The sequence below is a fragment of the Pteropus medius genome, unplaced genomic scaffold, assembly GCF_902729225.1.
Source record: "Pteropus medius unplaced genomic scaffold, Ma_sr-lr_union100, whole genome shotgun sequence".
NCBI classification, from domain to species: Eukaryota; Metazoa; Chordata; class Mammalia; order Chiroptera; family Pteropodidae; genus Pteropus; species Pteropus medius.
In genome coordinates this window covers 14,491,050-14,503,617 of record NW_024344378.1, presented here as the reverse complement: position 1 = coordinate 14,503,617, position 12,568 = coordinate 14,491,050, and the positions used below count along the sequence as shown (strand labels likewise).

The 12,568-nt window shown below is 33.1% G+C and overlaps 2 long non-coding RNA genes and 1 pseudogene across 3 annotated transcripts in view; 1 reads left to right on the top strand and 2 right to left on the bottom strand.

Annotated features, from left to right (window-relative positions):
- LOC120609113 (uncharacterized) overlaps positions 1-12,568 on the bottom strand; it is a 463,755-nt gene that overhangs the window by 19,907 nt on the left and 431,280 nt on the right. The window lies entirely within an intron of this gene.
- LOC120609111 (uncharacterized) overlaps positions 1-12,568 on the top strand; it is a 193,390-nt gene that overhangs the window by 142,100 nt on the left and 38,722 nt on the right. The gene's annotated exons all lie outside the window — the stretch shown is intronic.
- Positions 11,446-11,564, bottom strand: LOC120609819 (uncharacterized; annotated as a pseudogene).

Sequence of the window (12,568 nt, the reverse complement as noted above, 5' to 3'; positions counted from 1 at the left end):
TCTTTGAGAGAGTGTGATTGATACATGAGGTATTTTGGGAAAATGATTCAGTTGGTTGTGATAGAACTCAGTTTTTTAAGAACCTATACCTCATGACACATAGTCTCCGAAAATTGATCTTGGGTTCCATGGAAACCATTTTGATTTGTCAGCCTGTAATATTGTTGACTCAGACTGACTCAGGCTAAGTTCAAGACCACTGGCCTCATGGATGGGAATCTATGGCTTATTTATACACACAAGCTTTAAGATTCGACGTGAATTTTCATTGATTGATGATTGAACTAGTTTAAAATGGGAGTACAAGTGTCAGTTACCTGGCTATGAAGTTAGGTGAAATCTCTCTTAATATTTTCTTCAATACATTCATGGATTTTCTTAAGGCCTCTTTGTAGCTCTCATGAGACTCCACTGTGCATTTTTCTAGTTCCCATCTCTTCTCTTTTGCTTGGGTTCTGGTTTAACTTCTCACTTATTATTTGAAGAAAAGTATCTAATCTCTCCTATTGAAATAAAAGACATCAATTTCTGTCCTCAGGTTTGTGAAAATAGTTTATACATGCCTAGCAATGAGTATAGAGCCAGATGAGTATAAAGCCAAAATAGGCATTTGCCTGTTCAATTCATCTCTAGAAATACAATATTTATTGGTTCCATTTATTCTTAATTTTAAAAGCTTATTGGTATTTGGGAGCAAATAGAAATAAAAATTTTCAAGAAACAATCAAGGCAAAATATTAAAATATCTACAAAGAGAGGGAAATATAGAAAACATTCAGTTAGAGCTTTGAATGACGCAAGATAAAGATGTACCCCATAGAACCCTTAAACCCAATAGATATCATCTCGAACGGCGCCAGATAGGAAACAGGTAATAAACAATAATACTTCCTCTTTATATAACATTTATTACTTTCTTCACCTCTCTGAAGATGGACCAGGCAGTCACTGCAATAATAGTCTCATTTGATAGATGAGTTAGTTGAGGCACAATTAGCAACTGAGCCCAAAGCAGTAGTTCTGTTTCCTTTTTTTTGGTCATAGAGTAAAATATACAGATGTTAAAATGTATGATTTGACAAGGGTCGACAAATGTTGTGCATACTTAGACAGCATCTCACTCCAGATAAAGAACATTTTCGTCAGCTTAGAAAGTTTCTGTACTCAATGTTAATTCCCATCTAACCACAGGCAAATGACATCTATAACCGTAGATTAGTTTTGCCTGTTAGTGAACTTCATTTAAAGAAAATGAAATCTTGCAATACGCATACTTTTGTGCCTGGCTTTTTCCATTCACCATAATGACTTGAGATGCATTAGTGTTACTGTTTGTCAGAATTTTGTTGTTGTTGTTGTTGTTTTTAATTGCTGAACAACATTTCTTTATATGCATATAATATGTTTGTTCTCTAGTTGATAAACACTTAAGTTATTCGATTTCAGGGCTATTTTAATTGAAACAGCTTTAAAATTCTTGTATAAGTTTTTGAGAAGCCATACATTTTTTCATTTCTCTTGGATAAATTCACAACAGTGGGATATAGGTTAGAAATATCTTTAATTTTATGAGAAAAAGGTGAACAGTTTTCCAAAAGTATTTTACCTTTTATATATCAATAACGTTATGAAGGTTCCAGTTGTTCTACATCATCAACATGCGCTGTTACAATTCTTTTTATTTATCTTCTTTTGTAAAATTTCTGTTCATGTCTTGCAGACATGTTATTCATTGGGTTGTTTGCCATTTTAATATTGACCTGTAAGGGTTTTATATTCTAGGTACAAGACTTTGTTCAGTTATGTGTATTGCAAGTACTTTTTTAGACTATGTCTTATCATTGTGATTAATGATGTTTTTTGATGAGCAGAGTTTTTTACATATATGAAGTATAATTCACTTTTTTAAAAGTTTTTTTCTAAAAATTACGATTTTTGCCATTTGTGTCCTCCTCACTGATAAAATCTTTTGTCTGCTCCATGTTTGTGAAGTATTATCACGTATTCCTTCGGGAAAGTGTTACAGTTTTTGTTTTTATGTTTAGATTTTGGACTCATCTCAGTTAATACAATTGTCCTAACACCATTTGTTGAAAATACTTTTCTGCATTGTGTTATCTTATCCCCTTTGTAAAAAAAAAAAAAAAATCATCATACGTGTGTGTGTCTATTTCTGAACCCCTATCTAATCCATGGTTCTATTTATTTACCTTTATAAGTTACCACTATGTCTTAGTTATTGTAATTTCACAGTAGGTCTTGATAACTTCTAGTTGGTGGGGAGAGGAGGCAGTGGAGAAGCAAGGCACCTAGGTTGCAAAATTTAAGAAGGCACAAATTTCAGGTGTTGAAATCCCAGGGCCCTCAATTGCATGACCTTGCCTCCTTTTAAATGTTGCATCCTACATGTTTCACTTGTCTCTAGTCATAGCCCTGAAGTGTACTGTACTTCTGCCAACTGTTATTTCAAGATTGCATTGCCTATTCAAGGTATTTTGCTTTTCCATATAAATTTCAGAATTGACTTTTCCATTTCTATAGAAAAAAAAGCAACTATTAGGATTTCGGTCAAGATTACTTTGTGTCTATAAATTAAATAAGGTGAATAGACGAAGTTTACTAGTACTTTTAACTTGCTGATGGCTTTTATCATGCATCTCTACTGAATTTTGTCAAATGTTTTTTCTGCCTTTATAGTGATCATCTCACTCTTTGTCTCTTTCAGTCTATAATTATGGTTCTATATTGTCAAATATTAAAACAAACTTACATTCCTGCAATTAACCCTACTTGGTCAAGATGAATTATCCTTTCAATATGTTTTTGGACTTAATTTATTAATATTTCATCAAAGATTTTTACATTTATATTTATGAGGGCCATTATTTTGTAATTTTATTTTCTAGTAATGTCTTTGTCAGACTTTGGTATCAATATTAACACCAGAAGTATTACTCTAGAGTCATGAAATTGGTTAAGGATGGTTTGTTCCTCTTTCTGAAAGATTTTATTCAAAATTAATAGTATTTAAGATAAATTCTTCATAAATTTAAAAGTGAAACCATCTGAGACCAGGTGCTTTAGAGTAGTGTTAATTAAAATTATGACTTTCATAATTTTAGGGCTATTCAAATTTTACATTTCTGGCATCAATTTTGTTAATTTGTGTGTTCCACTAGATGTTGTCCATTTCATCAAAGATATCAAATTGATCAATCTAAATAGTTTAATGTCTATAAGATCTGTGTTTCTGTTCTCTCTTACTTTTCTGATATTGGTAATTTCTGTCTCTTTTTTTTGTTACATAGTCTAGCTAGAGATTCGTCAATTTTCCTATTTTAAAGCAACTGCTTTTGGTGTTTTAAAATTTTTTGTTTTTCTATTTTATTTTTGATTTTATTATTTGCCTCTTTTGACTTAATTTGGATTTAATTTTACAGTCTATTTCTAGATACTTAATGAGGAAACATAGATATATCTATTATTTTCTAATATATGTAAAGCTGTACATTTCTGTGTATTTTACAAATCAGTGTTAAATATTCTAATTGATTTTAAATTAATTTGAACATGTTTATGATCTATTCTTTAACCCACCAATTATTTAAAAGATGTATTGCTAAATCATATTGGGATATTTTCTCAGTGTCTTGTTATTGATTTCCCATCTGATTCTATTCTAATCTAATCTTAATTTAATTCTATTATGGTGAGGGAATTTATTATGTAATATTTCAATATTTTAAGCTGTATTGAGAACTTATTTTGTTCTAAAATATGACACATTATCTGAGTTATTGACTCTATTGATGTAAATCTGACCAAATTAGTGGACAGGTCATTCAAATCTTGTATATTTTATTTTTTTCATAGCTATTCTATCAAATACTTAGAAATGTTAAAAATCTCCAACTACATTTGTGGATTTATCTACTTCTCTTTAATCCCATCAGACTTTTCTTTATATTTTGCAGCTCTAAGTGGAGAACATTTTAAATATTGTCATGCCTTCTAGATAAACTGATCTTTTTTGCCTAATACTAATAACACAATGTTTTATTGTTTGTTATGTGCATAGCATAAGTTTTACCATTTTCAACCTATCTATATTTTTTGTTATCTGTCTCTTGTACACAGAATATAATCTGGTTTTCCTTTTTACACAGTATGAAGATATCTTTCTAATAATTGAGATGTTTAGTTCATTTATATTATATTTATCAATATAGTAAGATTAGAAATTCAGGGTTGCTATTTGAGTTCTAGGTGTTTCTTTTGTCTTTTCTTTTGTCTTTACCTACTTCTTATGAGTTATTTCTTTTTTTAATTTTTCATTTTAATGCCTCAATCGACTTTTAACTATACTATACCACTTGTATTATTTTTATAGTTGTAGCAACTGTGATAAGCATCCTTAAGTTGTCACAGTCTACAGAGTAATGTACCATTTCACATAAAATGTAATGACCTTAAAACAGTAAAGTTACATTTATTACCCACATCTTTGTGTCACTGTTGTTATATATATTTACTATATTTATAATAAATCTCAAAACTCAATGCTAATATTTTTGCCTTAGCAGTTGCCTTTTGGATAAATTAAAATAATTTGAATAAGGAGTAACAATATTTTATGAAAATCCATGTATTTATCCTTTCTGATGTACTCATTTCCTATAAAATCAAGGTCTTATATGATCCTATTTTCCTTTAACCCAATAAAATTTTTTAACATTCCTTATAGTTTAAAGAAATCTGCTGGAACAAATTTCTTAAATATTTTTATTTGTTTTCTGTTTGTTTTAAAAGTTTTTATTCTGCCCTAGTTTTAAATTTTATTATTCTGAATGAATATACAATTATTCTTATTTTACATTTGTTTTTCTTATACTAGTTTAAAGATGTTATTCTATGTCTTTTTCCTCCATCGTTATAATGAGAAGTTGGCTATAAATTGTATAAATTTTCCTTTGTATGTAATGTCTTTCCTACTTCTGGCTGCACTTAAGATTTGTTTTTCTTTGATTTTCTGCAGATTGAAAATTATATAGTTAGTGTCGTTTCCTTTGCCAGTGAGTCACTGAATTTTGGAGCGTGGGCTCAATATTCTGGACAACATACTCTAGGGTGTCTGGTTATGCAGTCTTTCCTACAAAGGTGTTATATTTTGCTCTATTTAGCATTTAGATTTCTGTCGGACTCTTTTAGATTCTTTGATAATTATTGTATTCTTCGTAGAGGTGAGTCCATCTAGTTTTGGAACTCAGTTTTAGACTGTGACATTTACTCTAGGACAGAGTTCTTAATCTGCAGCTTTGGCATTGCCAGGGCCTTCACTGAACGCACAAATTGGTCAGCATGCTAATTCAGCATTCCAATCTCTCCATGCTCAGTGTAACTTCCGGTGTCGCTAATCAGGTTCTAGCTCTTAACCAGGCAGTCTCTGCTAGGGCACATGGAGTAGCAACCAATAGTAACCTCAAACATCCACCAAAATGCATGGGCAAGAGCACTAAGAATTAACAAGTAAGAGGCCTTTAACATGATTGTGTGAATTTTGTAATGTCAGCATACAGAAATTCTTGTTAATCATGTTTTTAATTTTATGTCACATGACAGTAGTTTATGCCAACTTCATAAGTTACTGAAATAGTCAACACGCCAGACAATATGGAAATGCCAGGCCATAGCTGTTTTTCATTATATGATGGCTTCTTTCCTTCCATGAAACCTTCCTTTCGTCCTCTCCATTAAAAAGGAATTGCCTTAGGAAAATCTAATAAGGGAGATCATTTGAATACTCATCTTTCCAGTCATCTTCCTAACATCTACTACTGGTCGTTGATTTTGACTCAGATTTAAACTTTTCCTGAGAAGCAGGAATCTACACAAAAGGTTGATTTTGATGGGCAGAACTTATCCTTGTCTTGGCCCAAATCCAATGTAGGTTATCTCTTTGGTCTTGTCTTTATAATCTGTTAGGTGGAGATGTGAGGAATAAAAATATGCTATAATTTAGATAAATTAATTTTGGGGTAGTTCTAACTATAGAGAGAAACATGCTAATTTCTATTTCAAATATATGGTCCTTGCTGGGCAAATTTTCATTGAAAAAAATGTTAAACTCCATGCCAATCAAAAAGCAGTGCTGACAGCATCCATTGTCACAATTATCCAGTACTTATTAAGCATCTACCATAGTTCATGGATTGAAGTCACAGATTATTCCTCTGAACAGATCTTGAAGTAGGTAAGGAACACTAAGTTAAAAGCTACATTGTGGGAGATTTTGTTTTTGACTGTGTCGTTTACAAGCTTTGTGGCTTAGGGATGTTACTAACCACCCGAGTCTCAGCTTTCATATCTGTATAATTAAACTTAATATTTAAATCAGAGAGGTTTCAGGAGAGTAGGGGGAAGTATGTATAAAATCCTCCTTTCTGAATTCAAGCCAATCACCATGCCTTATTCTTCGTTCCAATAATTGGTTGAATAGTGTTCATGCTGCTGACCAGAGAGATATGATGGGCTTTAGGAAAGCTGTCAGAAAGAAACTAAACATGAACTAAAAATGCTGGAAATACGAAAATATTCTAGGTGTCACCAAATGGTCCTGGTTAAATAACCAATTGACATGCATCCTTTGATAATAACATTCACATAGATATAGATATAGATATATAGATGTAGATGTAGATATAGATACAGATACTTAGATATAGCTGATATAGATATAGAGAAAGGAAAATTAAATAGTAATATGTCATCTTATTTTTTAAGCCTGTCATGTATATGAAAAAACAACCATGTTAGCAGTTTACCTTTAAATGATTAGAGTATGTATATTATTCCTATGTTTACTTGATAATTGTCTATCTATATTTTGAACTTAAACATAGATTTATTAGGTAAATTTAAATCAAATTGGCAATAAAAATATTTAAAATTTGAGTTTTTATCCTCATTCCTACTAAAACTTTATGAATATTTTGTTCAGCTGGTGACTGAAGAAAAGGTAGTTTCTTGAACAGGGATGTTTAAAATAAAAATCCTTGAATTATGGAAAATAATTATTGCTACTTTGCAACATCATATGCTATCTCTTGGTGAGATAATTATGCCAAGTCATGGGAGAAATTTTGTATAATTATGTTTAATTAGTTCCAAAGGCTATTATGTATCTCAGCCTTCACCTCTGAATAACATTAGCACAGAGATTTTATCTGGAGGTGTAACCTGTATGAGTGTTCCCCCTCTCACTGGGAATTGCTGCCAAGATAATAGATTTGATTATTGTTCCTCCTATTATATAATATACTATTTTGGCACTGTTTCTAAAATATTCATAAAAATAAATCACAATAGTATGAGAAGGTAAAGTGAAAACTATTAATGAGAGAGAGAATGTATCATAGCTATGACACTTGCATGTATGTTCAAAAATTTCAGAGCAAGAGGTGGGCTTGGGCCATTCATTTATTGCATACCATGGGCAAATGGCTTAATCTCTGTAAGCCTCAGTTTCTCATATATATAAGATGGGTAATAAATTAGTAATGCTATCATGAGGATTAAATGACTAATACAGAAAAATCCCTTGGATAAATGCCTAATATACATAGGAGGCATTTCATAAACATTGTTTACATTTCTGAATGTAGATTATAGATACTATTATGTTCATTTTACAGATGAGGAAATTGAGGCTTAGAGAGCTTAAGACACTTAGTAAAGATCTCATAGTAAGTGACAGAGCTGCATTTCTAATTAAGGCCATGTGACTTAAAGCCCACAAGCATAACACCTTCCCTTTTTGCTTTGGGTTTTAGAAGATCTCAAGTAACAGGAAACATGACCCTATGCTGTTTCTATGACAAAAAGGTATTAATACAATTAATACCTAATTGTATTACACCAATATAACATTCCATTTCTAGTAAAGTAATTGAACATCATCTTTGTGAAAGACACCATAATAAGCACTGTGCAAGAGAGCATGATAAATTATGTAAGATACTATCTCCTAACAGTCAAGTACATGCTCTATGAATGTATGTGATTTTTCTTTCTGTGGATGTATAGGTATTTATTACAATTATTTATTTCTTAAGAATTTTCAAAAAGGATTTAAGGGAACATAAATAAATGGAGAGATAGCAAAGCAACACAATATTACCCTGAATCAATAACTATCAAAAACCTTCAAGCAAAGAAAATTTGAAAACCAGAGTTTTAAAAAAAGCAAGAATTATATAATAATGATTAAGAGAAAGTCAAATTGATATGACTATATCACAGAATCTACACATAGGGGAAGCTTTTGTTATGAGGCATAAAACTACGCTATGAGCAACCTGAGAACCAATGTAAAACTAATACAGGATATGAAACATAGTGCTTACTGTCTAATTCAAGTAATTTAATCTAATTTTAACTATTTTTAACAGTTCTGAACTCAGATATCTCATTCTGTGTTTGGAGAGAACATTGGACAGACTACATAAGCATAGATTTATTCAAAATGTAAATATCTTAACATTTCACACCTCTTTAAGAATTCTTTTTGAAAAATCCCGTATTTACACAAATCCAGGACGTATAACTAGCAGAATGAAAACTTCGAAAGGATTCTTTTTTTCTTTCTGGCAGAGGTTAAGGTCTTCTGGTCTTTAACCAGTTGAAGCAGCAGAAGGGGAGAAGTAACTCTGAATAAGAAAGAAGTTGTCTCTACCTTAGGAAGCTTGCAACCTAGCAGGATAGGTATTATGCAAATGTCTGGAAATGTGCAACAGAAATGAGGGAAGTGAGCTTAAAGATACCTGTGACAAGGACGTCCACTCTTTCTAAAGGCAAGAATGTTTCCAAATATACAGAAGAATGAGTAGAAATGTCCTAGGAAGTTACTGTACAATGCAGTGGAAGAGAGAGTGTTGGTGTGTGACAGTGTCCACAGAAACTCTGGCAAGCATCCGTTGATGGAAAAGAGCAAAGGATGTTCTGGAAAGTTAAAGACAGTTACTTGGTTAGCAAGTAAAGTCTGAGGAGGAAAGGGGAAGTAGAGAAAAGAGCAGGGGTTGTTATGAAATCAACGGGAGTTAATACAGGGCTTAATAGCATATGTCAATAACTGACTTTTCAATCATGTCGATGTGATTATGGTTCTTATTACTTCTACCATAGACTTCAAATTGTGTGATTCGCTCATGATAGGCTTGTAAAGAAAAATAATTCCTCAGAATTGGTTTTGTAAGGAGTAAGAAAAGAGTTCATGCTGAGCTCGAGGAGCTCTCTCAGGACTATCAACAGTGTGACTTTCCAGCCAGTTCTGTGCAGGAAAGAAAATAAGTCTCTGGAGAAGGGACTGAGCTATTTTTAGAAACATAGAATATTGTTTCCAAATATTCTTATGCAACAGCCTTGACTCTTTGAGAAACAAAGCTTGTTTTACATTCATTTCATTTGATTTAGGAAAGACAATAAACGTATGAACCTGTAATATATGATCAGAGCTGTTTTCAAATATTGCTGTATTTTACAGTTGTTTTTTATTTTCTGAGTAACAGTGTCTCTTTAAAGTACATATTTATTCATTTTATTCAGGTATCAAGGAGACAGTTGCCAAATATAATGCCTCTGTAGAAAAGAACAATACTATTAGGTAAGAAAAAAGCTGGTTGTGTTTTGGATGCATTTTTTAATTACATGGATTGCATGTTTCCAAATGAAGGATTGGAAAGTCATGCCAATAAAATAGCGACAGAAAAAACAAAACAAAACTGCCTTGTCTATAACTGGAGAAGAGTGAACAGGAGAGATTTGGAAGCACTCTTATTTGTGAATCAATGACTGAGAAAAGATAATTGGAGACAGTGTGTGTTTTTATTAAAACATCTAACAAAATTCTCTCTTCTTTTATTGATTGACTGACTGATTTAAGGGGGATGGGAATCTGACGTCAACACACAGTTTCTTCGTGGCAGCTGGGCTTGCAATTTGCATGCAACCGTCTGGCAAACTTATTTAGGAAATCTGTTGGTGTTCAGAAATGGCAAGGTCGGGCCTTAGGAAGACCTGGGGAGCAAGGTTACTGATTTGCACCTCGTGGAGATGAATACTGAGAGTCAGAAACTGCGTTTAAACGAAAGGGGAGGTGGAGGGAAGACCGGAAGCCACGTGCAGGTTCAGAACCTGTGGGCAACTTTGGCTCCACTCCTCAAGTCATAGTAGTTATTTTTGTCTTACTTATAATAGAACTAACTAACGGTGTCATTATTTTTAATACATCTTTATCTTGTATATTTTTCATTTTATGAGTATTATTGTAACATCAACACTGTTGAACAGTCACTGTCATTTACCTAGATAAATATACATTGTAATTTTCCCAAATGAAGTGATAACATCCTCAAAAACAAAAGACCTTGTCTGTAATGACAGCTAAAGTTCTCATAATGTTTTGCATTTCTGTGTGCCTTAATGAAAACCTTCTGAGGTAGGATTTTATAATGTCTTTATTTTAAAGATGAAGAAGCAAAAGATAATGGTAATAGTTTGTAATAATAGTTTCTGAATCTAAATAATTTTATTCCACCATAGTCCCTTCTATATTATTTAATTACCATTTTTTGATCAAGCACAGGAACTACCTCATATAGAAACTCAATAGATACTTGTGAATGAGTAAGTAAATTATGGATGTAACCTGTGCTTGATGAGTACGTGCAGGTTACTAGAGCTATGAAGGTTAAAACACACAGAGACACATATACACTTCCCTTGACTTCAAAATATTGTGGTCTGCTGGAGTCATATAAATAGACATATATAACAAAATGCAACATAACATATTAATAAGTAAATTAACAAAATATAAATGGAGTGTTATAGGGTATCGATAAGTGTGGCAATTACTTTTCCCCAGAGGTATACGGTAAGACTTTACCAAAGAGATCACATTTTCAGAGGATGAATTAGAGTTTGCTGGGTGAACAAGCAAAAGTAGATATTACTATAGAAAAAAAAAAAGTGTATTCAGGAAGACATGGAGTTATAAAAAGGTATAACTGAGCACTCTGAGATGGGTGAATTGCAGCTTGCCTACAGTCTAGAGGCCTCGGGGGAAATTACAATGTAAGGAAATGAGGCTGAAGAAGTGAGTTTGGGCCAAGTGGTAAAAAGATTTATGTCTCAAGTAAAGGAGTTGTTCTTGTAAAACCCTGTTTGAAACTTTTTTTTTTTTTTCAGCCAGGGACCTACATAACCCATTTAAAATGTTAGAGGCGGACTTCCAATCGTGTGTGCTTCTTAGATCCCTAGGCCTTTCTCTGAAGCTTCACAATATAATCTTTTTTTTTTTTTTTTTTTTTTTAGGCAAGGCAATCCTTGGTTGACCTCACAGATTTCTTGGAACTTTTCAGCTTACAATCCCTTAATTTTTATTTTTTACTCCTACAGCACCTGGTCTTCCTAGGTGGTCTCCCATCCAAGTGCTAACCAGGCCTGACCCTGCTTAGCTTCCGAGATCAGACAGGATCGGGCACATTCAGGGTAGCATGGCTATAGACACAGTTGTAATCTTAAAAAAGTAACACTCCAGAACTACACTATGAAGTAGGTAACACGAATCTCATTTTATATGTGACATTCTAAGCCCAAGAGAAGTCAAGAAAGGCTTCTATTCACAAATCTGGTGGGCAGCAGACTTTTTTCTAGATCAAAACCCTAAGCTTCCCACCAGGACCAGGAGGGACCATTGCAGTAAGGTGCCTAGGGTGTAAAATTTTAAAATTTAAAGAGGTTCTCTTTCTCTAGGTCTTGCAAATGCTGACCCTGCAGCAGCATAATCCTGAAATGAGTGCCTCCTTAAATTTCACATCAGTCCTGCTTCCCCTAAGTCTTTTGACAGCGAGGACCCCTTTCTTCTCCATAACAACACAGAAAATGTCAGGCAGCTTCTGCAATCAAAAAATGCCAAAAGAATGATTTACTAGAGGTTTCCAACCCATGTACCTACCTCCACTCAACTCCTCCAGTTCATTCTCCACAAACCTGACCCAGGATATTTTTGAAAAGTCATACCATATCATGGATCTTTTCTGCTTACAGTTTTCAATATCTACTCATTTGTCTTTGGAGTGAGCCCAAAATCCTTCACATGGCCATCAAATGCCTGTATACTTTCTACCAAATGCATGCCTGCTTCTCTCCGCCACTTTCATACCCTTTTACTACATTTTATAAACACTAGTTTTGCCCAGCTCTACTGTAATGAGCCCTTCAGAACTCAGGGCCTTTGCATTAGCCGTTTCTCTTTCTGGAAAATGTTTCCCTTCTTTTCACACTCTGCCACGACTCATCGTTGAGATCTTAGCATCTGGTTCTCTGCCTTACAGTTGTTGTTTCTTCTTTTTTAAAAAATAGCTTTATTGAGATATAATTTACATAAGATACAATTCACCCACTTAAAATACACAAGTCAGTGTTTTTTAGTATATTCACAAGTTTGTGCAATTTCTATTTTCCTACCTCCACCCTCAACTATAATCAACCACTACTCTACTTTTTGTCT